Source organism: Abrus precatorius, unplaced genomic scaffold (assembly GCF_003935025.1).
Source record: "Abrus precatorius isolate BTA unplaced genomic scaffold, Abrus_2018 Scaffold4, whole genome shotgun sequence".
Classification (NCBI taxonomy): Eukaryota; Viridiplantae; Streptophyta; class Magnoliopsida; order Fabales; family Fabaceae; genus Abrus; species Abrus precatorius.
Genome location: NW_020874384.1, coordinates 6,051,360 through 6,065,266, shown reverse-complemented (window position 1 = coordinate 6,065,266; position 13,907 = coordinate 6,051,360).

The window sequence follows — 13,907 nt, the reverse complement described above, 5'->3', positions numbered from 1 at the left end:
ATATTTTTAGATTAATTCATATAATTTGTATTTACGTGTATATATATATATATATATTATTTTAAATTTTATTTTCTTCTTAATATTTCATCATTTATAATATTTTAAAATCAAAATGTTGTGCGCTTTATTTTTAATTAATTTCATATCTTAATAAATTTTAATTTTAAGAAACAAAAGAATATATTAATTTTTAGTTTTGACTACGAATTGTACTTAATAAGATTACTATTTCTAAATCTATAAGCTAGGGGTAGTAGTGAGAACTTATTAGATATTAGCAAGTTCGGATAAGTAGTTTCAAGTAATAAGTTTAGAGAATGACAATAAAATTGTTGGTCAGTTAGAGTATTTTCATTATGTTAAGATTAAATATTTTAAAATGGCTAGTCTACTAAGAACAATAAGTAAGTTAAATCTACGAATGAATAATCAAATAATTAAAAGAGATATGGTTGAAGACGGAACATGCAATAAATAACTATTAATAATATTGAAAAATCTTTACATGATTGATCTATACCAATTATGAAAGAAAAAGATATATATCAACAAAGGTCATTCTGGTCTTTTAATTACAATGAAGAGATTCACAAAATTGAGTATTCCTATCCAAAAATTCAAAGGAAAAAAGAAATACAGTTATTAGGGGATCATGTAATATAAAAACACAAAAAAGACAGATTTAACTTTATCCATCTAGGATTAATTCAATTAGCAATTAAACTAAACTATAAATTAGGAGTTCATCTTCCTGTTCTAGTACTTTTAATAGATATGAAATTATTAAGAATAAAAGATTCAATAATAGTAGCTTGAGAAACTAATCTTGATGATAGGCCAATTTTTTTAATTATTTCTAAATTTTTCTATGAGCCTAAACAATAAAAAAACTTCTAAAGCTATAAAAATATTTATAAAATCTCCGACAATATAGTAGATGATCTTATGATCCTTTCCATTTAATATATAAAGTATATTATAAAATTATAAAAGTAAATTATGAATTTCAAGTTAAAAGGCAAACCAATAAAGATGAAACTCTAATAATACAAGCTAGTATAGATAGAAGTACGGTTCAAGCCCCTAAAAATTTAAAACATAAAGACTTAAAGATTCTGAAAGAATTGATTATACAAGAAGAACAAAAATCTAAGAAGATATACAACATAGAAATAAGAGATATCATAGAAGAATTTAATGGTAAGTAAGACTTAGAATGAATAGATCTCTTATATAAATATACAAAATCCTCAAATAATAAGAGAATCATAAAAATTTTCAATAGATAATTCTATAATAAATGTAGATTTAAGAGGAATAGATAATACAACTAGACCAAGAATATCTATATCCATATATGAGCTAGTATTAGTAAAAAATACTAGTGAAAATAATTATAATCCTACTAAATCTCAAGTACTTAACACTTTAACGAAAAAAAGAATCATTCATAATAGATAAAAATTTGGACAAGACACGAGATATAAGCAAACTATAATATAAAAATTAAAGAATGCTTTCTAAAAAGTTTAACAGAAGGAGAAAAGATAAAAAATATGAATAATATTTTATGAATATCTGAAAAATAGAAATAAATGTACATTTCTTTCCTTGGTTAGAACAATATTGTTTAAAAGAAAATATAGATTATCCCTTTGAAAAATAAATTAATCCATTATAAAAAATTACAACTCCTTAGAAGATAGTAATAGGAAAAATAATAGAATTAGCATACCCCACATGAAAAAATAAAAATAAAAATAGAAAATGAAAAAGTAGAAGCAAGTCCATATAAAAAAATAACAAATCCTTTAGATAAAATTGTAGATAAAAATGACATAAATAAGATACATTAAAAATTAAATTATTCAAATATAGTATTAGAAGTTATGACAAAACATTTAACTAAAATAGAACATAAAGAAAAAGGAAGTAGTAGTTCGAATAATAATTTAAATAATTTAAAAAAAAATAAGTTATTTAGAAAAACCTATCTATAATCTAACTAAATTATCCCTAGAAACTATGAAAGAATTTGAAAAGAAAACAAGAATAGAATTATATATAGAAGAATAAAAAGAAAGAATAGCTAAGTTAAGCATAGAGAAACCTACCATAAACACAACAGAAACAGTTTCAAAGGTAAACAAAATAAAGTTTAATAATAATTATCCAAAAATAAAACCGTACCATAATAGACCAACTTTACCATGTGTTTTATCAAAACAAAGGCCCTGTTTTGTACAAAATTCATATAGTAGAATAAAATTTATATAATTTAAATTAACAAACTATATTAGATATGACACAACAAATGATAATAGCAGTAACTGCTTATAAATTTAAAAAGGTAATAGACAAAGGAGCAGTTGAAGCTTTACTATAAGGCTTCACTAGACAATTAAGAAGATGGTAGGATCATCATGTAAATCCTAGTGATAAAGAGTTTATATTATGTCATATAAAACAAGAAAATAATGAATAAGGTGTGATAGTAATGTTAATATATTCAATAATACAAAATTTTATAGGAGATCTAACATTATTTAAAGAAATAGCAGGAATACAATTAGCTAACTTAAAATGTCTTACAATGTCAGATTATCAATGGTATAAAGATATATTTTTCTCTAAAGTAATGTTAAGAGAAGATGCAGTTGCACCTTACAGGAAAGAAAGGTTTAGTTACATTGCTAACCTTATTGTCAAGAAAGGTACTAGAAAACTTAGAATTTAGACATGAAGGAAGAATAAATTATGAAAATTTAATATTTGGACAAATACACAATATAATAGTAGAAACAAGATTAAGAGTTTGTAATGATACAAAATTAAAAAACCAAACAAGAAAAGAAAAACTAATTGAAAGAAGAGAATTAGAAATTTTTTACGAATAATATGGTATGGAATCAGTACAAGCTCCCAATAGAAAGTACAAAAAAAAATAAAATAAAAAGCATACAAAGTCTCAAAATAATCCAACTTATAAAACAAGAAAATATAGAAAGAATTATAAAAATAATTAGACAAGTAATAAGCCTAAAAAAAATAAAAATTATCAAAAGAATAATAAATTTAAAGGAACATACTAAAAGTACGATAAATATAAACATAGCATAGACTAATGGAAAGTAGAAAAGAAAATTAATTCTTTAGAAAGTGAAGAACTAAAACAAGTCCTAATAACAATATTAATAAACTTTAAACCAGAAGAATCTGAAACTGAAATTTCATATGAAGAAAAACTTTAGAAAATGAAGTTTATCAGTTAGCAATACTTTAATAAATGTTTTAACCAGAGATTAGACATAAACTTTAATAACATTAATTGAAGAATTAGAAGAGGGACCATTGAGAAATGAATTTATTAAAAAATTAAATAATTTAATTAAAAAAGAAGAAGAAAAACTTTTAGAAATAAAACTAATAGAAATGAAAGATATGTTTAAAAATTTAAACAACCTAATGCAAGTATAACTATTCAAGATTTACAAGAAGAAATAAAGAATCTAAAAAAAGAGATAAGGGAGCTAAAACAAAATCAAACAATCTTAGAATTTAAAATTTCAAATTATTAGAATTTGAAGGAAAAAAACATGCTAAAAGGACAAACAAGTAATGATAAAGAAAAAAACCACAAATATTTAATCTAAAATTATTAACATTATTAACAACTCATAAATGGTGGTGCAAAGTTACTTTAGTAACAGAAAGAGAAAAATTTAATATGATAACTTTAATAAATTCAGGAGCTGATATTAATTATATACAAGAAAGATTAATCCCTACAAAATATTATGAAAAAATAATAGAAAATTATTCTTTGCTAATGAATATAAAATGTATATACAATATAAGTTATCAAAAGGAGCTGAAAGAATTATAAGTAATGTAGTAGAAGAAAAATCAATAGAATTTAAATTTATAAAAGCTCCTAGGATTAGAGAATTAAATATTCTATAAGAAGCTTCAATTTCTAAATTAAATTTAATAGAGAAAAACAAAATAAATTAAAATGATAAATGAAGAAATAAAATATAAAAGAATTGAACAAAAACTTAAAATTCTAAAAATACAAAAAATTATAAAAGATTTTGAGAAAAGAATGAAGAAATTTGTGAAACAAATCTAATAGCTTTTTACTCTAGAAAACAATATAAAATAAGTCTATCTTATGAAGAAAATTTTAATGAAAAAGATATCCTAATAAAAGCTAGACCTATTGATAAATCCACATTTTACTATATTTTTAGCCTAGTTTTTGTTAGCAAACAAAGAGTTAAATAGTAAATAAACTTGAAAATATCATAAAAATTGCATTAATATTCATAATTGTATAAATAGTTTAAAATTTTAGATTTTATTCCAATTCTGGACAATTTTGCTTAAAAAGACTTAATTTTGTGTAGAAGCTTAAGCTAAAGATGTTTGAGTTGAATATTGAAGTGAAGAAAGTAGAGGAATTGAGCTTAAAAGATGAAGAATCAAGTGTTATGTGTTGGGCGTAGCCACTTTGAGTGATAGAGTTAACACTTTGAATAAGAAAATCTATGAAGACCAAGATAGTAGTTACTTCAAGTGTTTAGAGTAGTTACGCAATAAGCACATAGCCACTCCAGGTGTTGAGAGTAGCTACACCCAAGGCCAATTCATAATTGCACAGTGCAGTAGCTACTTCAAGTGCTCAAAGTAGCTATGTAATTGAGCGCGTAGCCACTTTAAATGCGCAGAGTAGCCACGCAATAAGCGCGTAGACACTTTAAGTGCTGAGAGTGTCTACCCAAAAGTAACAAAATTTTAAATATCACTTCTAAGTGTCAACTTTGGACGATTTGAATTCCTAATTCAGTTATAGAAGCTTCTAGAAGACCTTTCATGCTATAATCCTTAGAGATTAAAGTGTGGAAGTGGAAAATGCGGAAAAAATATTATAAATAGAAGTTAAGAGTTCAGAATTGGAAGTCTTTTGCCATTTTTTGTTTTCTTTTCATTTTTACACCTTAGGAGAGTTAGAGAGGGAGATTGAGGGTGACTTTCAAGCTCTGGACCTTGAGGAATCAAGCTGAAGATTGAGGGTGACTTCCAAGTTCTAGACCTTGAGGAATCAGGCTGGAGATTAGATTTATGAAGAAATTTTGTAGCTCCTTTTCTTCTACTGATGAATCCATATTTTGACTGATATTTTAGCATAATTCTAACACATTTGATAAAAAAAATATATAAAGAAAGCAGAAAAACTCAGAAAAAGAGAAGGAATTGAAGTTTTGTTTAAATTTGTAGTTATTTTAGCAATTGTGAAATTTTTACTTAGGAATTAAGTTTTTAATCTTGTTTTTGAAGGAATAAATTGAGCAAGGATCATATCCATGGAGGTTTGATGACAAGGAAGAGGAAAGAAGCAAGTCTGGACTCCAAAAACACAAGAATAAGAAATTGCAGACTGGGCGTGATCACTATTGTCAGTGAAAGTAATCACTTCAGAGCTCAAAGAAGAAGTGAAGCCTGGGCGTTACCACTTTTATCATTAAAAGTGATAGTTCTAGAGAGGCAAAATATCAAGAAAGCTCTACGTAACCACTATTATCATCAAAAGTGATCGTTCCAGAGAGTCTTCAACTTGGCGAGTTGCGCGTAGTCACTTTTATCAGCAATAGTGATAACGCACAACTACCTTGGCTCTGCGTTGTCACTTTTATCATCAAGAGTGATAGTTCCAGAGAGCTCTCAATATCAGGAAGTTACGCGTGGCCACTATTTTTGGGAAAAGTGTTAACGCGCAACCAAAAACTCTCTGCGTAACTACTATTTCTCATAAAACTGATGACGTGAAAATCTGAGAAATTCTATAAATACCAGAAACGATCCTGAAAAAGGGGATTCTATTCATTTTCAGTTTTGTTAGTTAGATTCTCGTTAAAGGAAGTGAGAGAGAGGAGTGGAGATTCGAATTTGGAGTGGAGCGAGCTTCCATGGCGATTCTGAGTTTCTTCTTTTCTTCTTCTCTTTCTTTTTCTTTCTCTGCTGTCATGGCTGTGTAATTTCTTCATAGTTAGGGATTGTAGATCTGAAACAAACATGTTGAATTGATTTTGATCTGAATTTCAAGCTTTGGAATAGATTGAATGATTGATTCTGCACTTCACGTGGAAATTGAATGGAAATTTGATTAACTAAATTCAGAGGAACTCTTGTCAATGGAAATTGAATTTGTTCTTCAGATCTGAACCAATCACCGAGATTATAGTTTTCTTAGGGATAAGAGGCTTTGATCTTGCAATCTTTTGGTTTCTTACACTTAAAGCAATATTGAATTGAATCAGATCTAAGGAATTAGAATGGTTTAATTGAATGTTAGGTTCACTGAGTTAAGGAATTAACTTCTGAATAATATAATGTGAAACTGATTGTCATTCTTTCCAATTGCTTGTTAATTCAGAACTTTATTGATTAAACATTGGAGTTTTGGTGAAGTAATTCCCTAACTATGGTTTCTTCCTCTGTTATCACATAATTGTTTGTTCGCTATTTTGTTTTCTGCAAGTTCATTTTACTTTTAATTGTTCTAGTTTGCTGTTATTACATGTTACTACTCTCTTTCCAATTTTGAAAAAGCTTAAATGGTTATAATTCTATGAAGTGGTATTTGAAACCTAAATTCCCTGTGGAGACGATATTTGGATCTTATATTTACTCATTACTTGCTGCAATCCTAGTGCACTTGCTAGTGTTAGATTGCAAACAACATCTACTCTTTCTCTCTTTTTCTTTTAGGAACATATTCTGATTTCTTTTTGTTATGAATCCATGGATCTAGATTTGATATTGTGATGTAATTTTGGATTTGGACCTTGAGGTTTTGATTGAATTGAGTATATGATTCTGTTCTTAATGCAGTTGTAAACTAATATTTCATTCAATTGAACCTAGAGGAATCTTCATCAATGGAAATTGAGTTTATTTCTCATATCTGAATCATATGCCTAGGTTATTGAGATCTTAGGAATAAGTATTATAATCTAGTAATCCTATAATTTCCAGAACTTAATGCAATATTTGATTAAATTTCACCTAAGGAATTAGGGAGATTTAATTAGGTATTAGGATCAATGAGATAAGGAATTGTCCTTTAGTTAAAGAAGTGAAATTGATTATCAACCAATTAGAATTCTTAAGAGTTCATAACATTATTACATTGCAATAGAAAATCTGGTGAAGTGATTCCTAACAATTTTCCATATAGCATTTTAATACAAAATTCGTATTTCTATTTTTGCTATATTTTTCAGATTTCTGCACTTTATTGCTTTTGTTTATTAAATGATTCAAAATACTCCAAATTCGTTTGGCTCAACTAGTTATTGATTTGTGAAGTGGTAATTGATAGACCTAATCCCTAAGGACGACACTTGGAACTCACATTGATTTCTAAATTTTATTACTTGCTACAACTACCTAGTACACTTGCTAGTTAGTTCTCCAATTATGTGACACCTATACAGATGAATAAAGAACAATTACAATACTATAAACAAGAATTAGAAAAAGAAAGGATTAATTAGACCTTCTAAATCTTCTTGGAGTTGTACAAGATTTTATGTTAATAAGGCCTTTAAACAAGAACGAGGAACACCTAGGTTAGTAATAAATTATAAACCACTCAATAAAGTTTTAAAATAGATAAAATATTCAATACCAAATAAACAAGACTTAATCAAAAGGCTAGTTCATGCTAACATTTTCTCAAAATTTTATATGAAATTAGGGTATTATCAAATATCTGTAAATGAAGAAGATAAATACAAAACAACATTTGTAGTACCTTTTGGCCATTACAAATGTAATGTAATGCCACAAGACTAAAAAATGCCCCTAGTGAATTCTAAGAAATAATGAATAATATTTTTTTATTCTTACATAGAATTTTTAATAGTATATCTTGATGATGTACTTATTTTTCTAAGGGAATACAAAAACATACGAAACATCTAAATAAATTTATAGAATTGATAAAAGAAAATAGTCTAGTAGTATTAGCCAAGAAAATGAAAATATTCCAGGAGAAAACTAGATTTCTTGGGTATGAAATATATTAGGGAACAATTACACCAATTCAAATATCTTTAACAAATTCCCAAATCAAATAAAAGATAAAAATTAATTACAAAGGTTTTTAAGATGTTTAAACTATATAGTAAACTTCATCTCCAATATTAGAATGATATGTGCTTCTTTATACAAGAGGTTAAGAAAGAATCTAGTAGCTTGGGATGACTAAATGACTAATACAATACAGAAGGTAAAGGTTTTAGTAAAAACACTTCCCTGCTTAGATATACCAAATCTTGAAGCCTCTTTAATAGTTGAAACAGATGTTTCAGATTTAGGATTTGGAGGAATCTTGGAAACAAATTCTTCCTAATAGTTAGATGACTCTTAGGCTTTAGATGCTTGTTTGTTTTCTTGAATTCTGATCTTTTAGTGTTAAATGAGTTGTTAGGTGCAGAGATTTCTTGGTAAATCTCTTAATTTTCTTTGAGCATGATTTATTTTTATAATTTACTATCTATTGGAATTTTAAAATCATTGCATGCAATTTATTTGGCTTCAAAATTAGTGAGTTGTCTAATTACCCAAATTTTGAGGAGAGTCTAATTTTCATAAAAACTAGTCATTTGGACAACGTTTGGGCTTCCTAAAATCCCTTGATTATTTTCAGTTATGGCTGCCAAAATATTTTGTAAAATCTTATCCAAAAAGCTAATTTTGTTTTGATTAAATTTATTGAAAATCATGATTAATGGCCTTAGAAAATGTAAAATTTTGTAATCATTATATAGATTTTATAATCATTGCAAAATATTCTATAATCATTTCAAAAGATTTCACATTTAATTCAAAAAATTTTATAATCATTACAAAAGATTTTGTATTAACTTCAAAAGATTTTATAATTATTGCAAAAGGATTTTGTAATCATTTCGAAGGATTTTGTAATCATTACTTAGCAGATAATTACTTTAAATATTTTCAAATCTAGTACCAGCTACTAGATTTTCATGCAAGAGAATCTTGTTCCCTAAATTGCAAACACTATGATTACCTTAAATCTTTCCAAATCTAGTATTGTCCACTAGTTTTTCATGCATATTAAATGCTTGTGTCCTTGATTTCAAACATCATGATTATAAAAAGTTCTTCCTTTGTCTTCAAATTAGCAAACATCATGATGGCCCAAAATCAGCAAAATCTTTAGAAGTTTGCACCTTGTCACTTGTCTTATCTTCATAGTCATATCCAATTTGACATCAACCAATCAATTTTTCATGCATTGCAACCCAAAATCTTTCATTTTGGACTTCGCAAAATTTTGGAAAAAAGTCGGCCAAAATCGTGTGCACTCTTGTACTTGAAACTTTCCAATTTCTAATTGCAAACATAAAGGAACCGTGTGAACACTTAGGTAATTGACATTTGGTACTCCAGCATTTTATTTGAAAGGAACCAAACCCTTCATTCTCTCACCTTGTTTCCAAAAAGCTGAGAGCTTTATTCAAAAAGCATATTCACTTTTCTCTCATTTTCTCTCAAGGAAACCGAGAGAATCCTAGCCCCTTTCTCTCATCCTCCCTTTGTTTCTTTTCAACCAAAACATTCCTCCATCCTTCTCTTCAAGAATTCGTGAGGAACAAACTTCAAGAATCCGTGAGGAACAACTCAAATTCCGAGGAAGATTTAAGCTTTTGGTGGACTTCTTGTTTGGTCCAGCAACGAAGCCTTGGAGATCAACTTTGTTCAAGCTCATCCTCTTCATTTTTACGTCTTCATCCAAGGTAAGGGGAAGTTCTCACCTTGTTTCTAGATGCAAAGTATGTTGATTTATCTCTTGCATGTTGAATCTTGCCTTTGCATGTTAATTCCACCCTTTCCATGTTGCTTTTTCCTTTTGAATATCTAAGATACCTCCATTTCAACTTGATTTCCTTTTCAAATTGAAGTTACCTCTTTTGATGCTGAAGCCAAAGTGTTGCATGTTATTTTCTTCTTTTGCATATCACGGGTTTTTGAAGAAAACCTAGGTACGGTTTTGGTTTTGCTTGAAAGGCCACTCTTTTCATGTTTTGGTATTCTGAAATCTTTGAAAAACACATATGTGATTAAAGTAAAAATCACATATCTTGCTTCATTGTCTTGATTTTTTCCTTTTCAAACTTGATTTCATTTTGATATGACATTATCTTTTTGGATGATGAAAGTTGAATGTTTATATGCTGAAATTCCCTTGTGTATGGCTCGGCTTCTCTCCTATAAAACTTGATTTTCTCATTTTTGATCTTGGAAAGGCACTACCAATCTGAATTTTACTTTGCATGCCTTGATTTTCTAAGAAATTTAAATGAAAGTGAAAAAATGTTACCTTTCAACTTTGTGATGGTCAAATCCATGTAGAGTTGTGTGTGATCTTGATTGAATACAACTTTCTTGCAAGTTTGGTTAATTGACATTGTGTGAGCCTTAATGTGTGTTTCGGGTTTTACCGTTGATGTAGTGCTGGAAAATCTAAATTTAACATGCATGTGATGTGTTTGGAATGTGTGAATTAATGTGATCCTTTGAACTATTCATTTTTAGTTTTGTGAGAAAACTGTGTGGAACTATATTTGAATCTCTTGGTGTTGTTTGCTGAAATTTTGAAATGATGGTTGAGTAAATGAGTGGAAATGTTGTTGTTTTTAGTGTGAATGTCATGGAAGGATAGTGAAAAATGGATCACATGCATCATTCATTTGAAACATGAATTAATTGATAAAATTGATAATAATGCAGCTGTTTTGTGATGGTGATATGATGTGTTTGATGAAGTTTGTGCCTTGAGGGCTGTTTGAAAAATGAAAGGTGAACAAAGTATCTATGATAATTTGATGGATATGCTTGTGTATTGAAAATGTGAAAAGATTTTGATAGAGTCTAAGTTTGAATAATTATCCTTGGTGGAGAGTGAAAAACCAAGAAGTAAAACCATGTGAGTTTGGGAATTAATTCACCTACTTAAGGACAAAATGATGGTTTGGAATGGTTTAGAGATTGATGATACTAAGGATGAAAGTGGGACAATAAGATCACATGATGTTTGAGTAATAGAAATAAATTAAGTTAAAGGGATTAGACATTTAAAGGATGCAAGTGTTGAAGTAGGTTTATGATATAATAAAAGTGAGTGAGTTCTTGAGGTATGAAAGGGATGAGGAAGTAAATGTTTAGTTTATTGAGATTGAGTTCATTAGTGGGATTTTGATGTGGTTGTTTTGAAAGGTTTAGTTTACTAAGATTGAAATTGCTAATAGAATTCCAAGTGGCTAATTTCAAAGGTTTAGTTTACTAAGAATGAAATTGATGATGAGATTTCAAGTGGTTGATTTCAAAGGTTTAGTTTACTAAGATTGAAATTGATGATGAGATTTAGAGTGGTTGATTTTAAAGGTTGGTTTATTAAGTAGTAAAATTGTTAGTGAGATTTCAAGTGAATTGACTTAAAGAGCTTAATTAATTGAGAGTGAAATTATTGATGAGATCACAAGGTGTTTGGTTTCAATGTGATGTGGTATTGTTCACCAAGGTGCTACACTAAAATTTCCATGAGAATGAAACTATAAAACTATGAAACTATGAATTGGAGAATCTACGATGAGAATATGCTATGGTCCATGAAGGTGATGGAGGGTGAAAGTTCTAATTTATGTTGTAAACTCTTGAAACTATTCTACTTTTGAATTGCTATGAACTCATAAAATCTATACTAGGTTGCTAAGCCCTATGATGGCTTCTGGCTATTGATATTGACCACATGGAGTTTGGCATGATGGGAGCCCTATATGGCTATTTTTCTATTTGTGCATTTATCCCTGAGATGACTATGTTAAAATGAGAAAACTTGTGAAAGAAAATAATAGGCTTTATGACATGCATCATACTTTTACAAGTGATAAGGCATTGGTAGTGCACAGCTGATGGTGTTGGAGGTTCAGGTCCCATGTCAGACCTACAAGGGGTGGTAAAAGGGGAATAATCGACCTAGGGGGTGCAGTTTAGCTCACTGTGGCTGGGTCGTGACCATGCAAACCTTTGCCAAACTTGACAAGAACCACACATTCAATGGTCGTTGAGGTCCATTCCCGAAACTGATGGGCGTATGCCTCTGATTTAATATTGATGGGCGTATGCATCTGATTGATCATTGATCATGATATATCTATATTTCTATCTGTGCTTTTGTAAGGAATGGAGTCTTCCAGTCGCCTTGTTGATTCTGGTGGTCGTTGATTTTGGTGGTTGATGACTTGATGATTTGGGTGATTGGATCCCCATGCATTATTTGCATACTATTGAAACATGAGAAACTATATGGGTGAGGTTAAAACTTTCATTCATGCATCATATGCATTACTACCAGGTATTGTTGATTGATTCTGAATTTGGTGCTGAGTATAACTATCGTTTTCCTCTGCTATATTACTAAGTACTTAATGAGATGTGCTGATTGATGAAATTGTGTGTGATTGTGACGCCACCTTCCTTGGGGTATGGCTGATTGGATGATTGTTTGTGTTTGGAGAACTTACCCCTTTGATTTGTCTTATGTCGTGTTGTTTCTCTCTTGTGTGTGTATGTATATATAGATGGACAGGAATAAGGTGAAGGCATGGAACCTACCCTCTGAGGAGGATATCTGTTACTCGTTCACCCCTCACACTTCTGGATGGATTAAGGAGAACGATAGAGATCCTACTTCTACTTCTAGTTCTTCTTCCCTGACTTCTTTTGAGCAATCTAATCCTATCAAGAATTATTCTCCTTACAATTGATGTGTTGAGTTTATATGTTTATATTATTCGGAGAACTACTCTTAGGGAGTCTGATTATGCTATAATATGTAATTGGATAATGTTACTATTATTCTAAGTAATGTTAAAGTACTATGACTGTTTTCCTCGATAGATCAACTGATATCTTTAATATATGGAAGTATTTTCAAATTATAGGATTGTGATTAATTCTACTCTACTATGCTATCAAGTATGAGATCTTGAGATGATGTTCTATCTATGGAGTGATGAGGTGTTGGACATAATTCAGATATGCGTGATAACTCTCATTTTCGAAAAAGGAATATATATACTTCTACTTATGTACTTACAGAAAAAAAAATCGGTATCAGATTTTGGTGTTTTCTAAGTTGCTATAATATAAAAGTGGTATATGAGATTTAGTACTAGAATGGTCACTATATATGGCATCCAACACAACAAAAATATTCAACAGTCAAAAAAGAAATTTTATCAATAATATTCTTCTGTTTACAAAAATTTCAAGATAATATTTTTATCAAAATTTTTTTAATAAAAATTGAGTGCAAAGCAGTACCACAAGTTTTACAAAAGGATGTTAAAAATCTAGTTTTTAAACATATTTTTACTAGATGACAGACATTATTATCAAATTTCAATTTTGACATTGTACATATCAAAGGAAATAATTTTTTTTACCTAATTGTCTTCCTAGAGAATTCTTGTAAGAAGAAAAATGTCCCGAATGACCAGTTACAACTATGGGCCACCAAAAAGGCCTGAATCAAAACCACTACAAACACCTACCAAGGTAGAAAAAGATAAAAAGGTAATGACAGTCCTACAAACCCTACAAAAGCCCATTCTGGTTACTCCTAATGAGATAACAACTTTCTCTAACAAATTTACAATATAAGTCTCTCCAAGTTCTACAAAGTCACAAGAAACCCCATATGTGGAAAATTCAGACTGTATTCCTGTCATACCAATAAAACTAGAATGGTTCTCATTACCAAAAAATGAAATAGCTAAAAAAATATTTCCACCAGGATATCATATTAT